The sequence below is a fragment of the Varanus komodoensis genome, unplaced genomic scaffold (genome assembly GCF_004798865.1).
Source record: "Varanus komodoensis strain SLA01 unplaced genomic scaffold, ASM479886v1 scaffold4, whole genome shotgun sequence".
Taxonomy (NCBI): Eukaryota; Metazoa; Chordata; class Lepidosauria; order Squamata; family Varanidae; genus Varanus; species Varanus komodoensis.
Window position 1 is genome coordinate 7970741 of NW_025335941.1, and position 2552 is coordinate 7973292.

General features: G+C 50.4%; 1 long non-coding RNA gene across 1 annotated transcript; it reads left to right on the forward strand.

Annotated features, from left to right (window-relative positions):
• Window positions 1-1497: 1497 nt before the first annotated feature.
• Window positions 1498-2297, forward strand: LOC123029071. The gene is made up of 2 exons (XR_006415836.1): window positions 1498-1743; window positions 1958-2297. It is a non-coding gene; the product is annotated as an uncharacterized LOC123029071 (long non-coding RNA).
• Window positions 2298-2552: the final 255 nt, after the last annotated feature.

The window sequence follows — 2552 nt, forward strand, 5'->3', positions numbered from 1 at the left end:
CACGCTGTCAGCTGAACATAATGGAAATTATTTATAGGCCGCCGCCTACGTCGCGTTTATCGTCAGAGAGGCTCGGGGTGGTCGGTCGAAGGGGGGCGAGGCGGGCGGGCGGGCGAGGAGAGGCGAGGCGAGGCAGAGGCGCGGAGGGGACCGCGCTCGCTCTCGAGAGCGCAGAGAAAAGAGGCCGAAGCGAAGGAGCCGGCGGCAAGCGCGGCCGTCGCGGAGGAGACCGGCTCGAGCCGGCCCCTCCGCGAACGAGGGAGGGCCCCTTGAATGGGTCAAGGAACAGGCGACTCGTAGCGCAGCGTTTAAACCTTGGAAGCCGTCCATAAAGGCGAGGGGTGCGGGGACACTGGGAGCACCGGCTGTGAGCCAAACAGCAAACAGGGAGGGCATTTCAGCAGAGTTCGTTCTGCAAAAGAGACGAGGAGAAATCGGACCACTAAAACGCGAAAGCGCAGTCTCCAACCTGTGCTCCAAAGGGGACCACGCTCCGTCCGGAGGAGATGCAGCTCTCTCGCGCTTGCGGCTGTTCCGGGCTCCCCCCGCCCGCCCCCACACCCCACACCCCACTGCAACTCGCTTATTTTTTAAAAAAGTTTTTATTTCTAAATGGAGTATTTAGAATCCCGGAAACATGTCACCATGAGCCCTGTCCACACATTTGAGGCGAAGTAAGTTCCTGATTTAAAAGCTGCGTATGGGTAGTGTTAGGGATGTTCAGTCCCACTGAAATACATGGAATTTAGTTCCGGGTGAATTTGCGCCGATTGCAACTTTCCACGAACTCTTTCTTTTGAAGTCTTACAGCTACATTTCCAAAGAAAGGAGTTTAATTAGGAAGGCATTTCCTTGATTCATTCTGGGGCTGTTTTGGGCTTTTGAGATTACAATTCAATTACACTTTGAAATGGCGTGTGTGCTTGCCAGTTTCTTGCAGGCATCGAGACACTGCCGGACAATCGCTTTTCTGTGTTTAAAGCCTGAATGTTTGCAGTTCAACAAACAGTATAGTTTTTAATTGCCTGCAACTCGGAGCCCTGGGAGTTTATCATCCTTTGGAAAATGTCCTCTCCGGTGCTGGAGGCCAGAATGAAAAAGGCGAGGCTCCCAGGAAAGACCAGTGATTTCAAGTATAAGTCTCCATAGTAACGATCCACAAGACCCAAAACTACAGACACAGTCCTATGCATACTGTCGTGGGAGTGCTGAATCCCAGTGAATCCGGTAGAACCTGCCGGAGAGGAGACATGTGCAACATCGAGCGGCAAGTGCCCCATTCAGCTCAATCCACAAGCTCCTCAAACTCGTTCCACATTCGGAACAGAGTTGGAAGTGTGCCCACGGATATCAAGTTGATTTCTAAGCAAGGCAGGCGTGCTTTCTTCATGGGGAGGGGCTCCATGAAATTATTTCAATGTGTGTTGTTGTTTTTAATGACACGATAAAACAAAATTATGTTTCTCCCTCCCCTTTGCTTTAGCTTTTCAGGACTAACTGGCATTGAAGCGAAGCTTTTCTTGCCAACACACTCAAGCCTGCTTCCCAAAGAATAAACACCCCTTTTCTTCCAGCTGTTAAATGAATCAAGGCCCTGTGACATGACAGATGGACCCTCCTCCGCTGTGGTCGACCAGGGACAGCCTTGCGGCAGCGCAGGCCTAGAGGAGACGAGGAACAGCCACCTGGGAGGAAGAGAGAGAGGGAAGACCAACGGGGTTTGCAACAAGGCTGCGGGGAAAGGTGTGTTTGTACGTGCGAGAAAGAAGGGGGGCGGTTAGAGGAAGTGGCTCTGCCGGGCTTGGGAGGTTAATAAGTACACAGTTCTCTTTCACGTCCGCCCGAGGGCTGACTTGCAGCTCAGCGGGTAATTGACAGTCTTCAGCCCAAATTGAAACATGTGTTAACAACAAGGCCATGCATCCTAGGCGCTACCCTGGAGATTGCCTCCTTGCAGGTCCTGGTGGTGCATTAGCTGAAATCCCTCGGAAGAAGATGTCATGAGCCTTTCCAAGCATGTTTCTCTGCTACCTGCACATTGGCTCTCTGGCTTTTCGGTGGTTACCCAGGAAGAGAAGACAGATGAGCACTCGCCCATTTGTTTCCAGAAAGATCTGACCAAATCCATCATCACCAGCACCACAATTTCCTCCTGACTCCCCGAGGCAAAGGATATGAAGCTCTGGGCCCTCCCATTAGACTTTCAGAGACTGGCATCAATGCTAAACACTCAACCACAGTATATCGATCATATTCTGTATTTCTTCTCTCCAGCAAACAAGAGCATTTTAAATACAGCCTGTTGGGACATATGGATCTTTCTATACATACTTCTACGCTTTGCCTGTTGATTTCCAGTGCATCCTTTCAAGCACTAGGCTGAATGTGAAGGAGGAGGCAATATTATTCATACCATATGGAGTCCCAGTCAGAGAAACCCATACTGACTGTAATTGGCATGAGGGGAATTCCTAGTTCAAGTAAGGACAAGCCAGGAGATCATAGCATTTTATTTGGGATTAATAGATTGGGGTATCTACAGACATTCAACA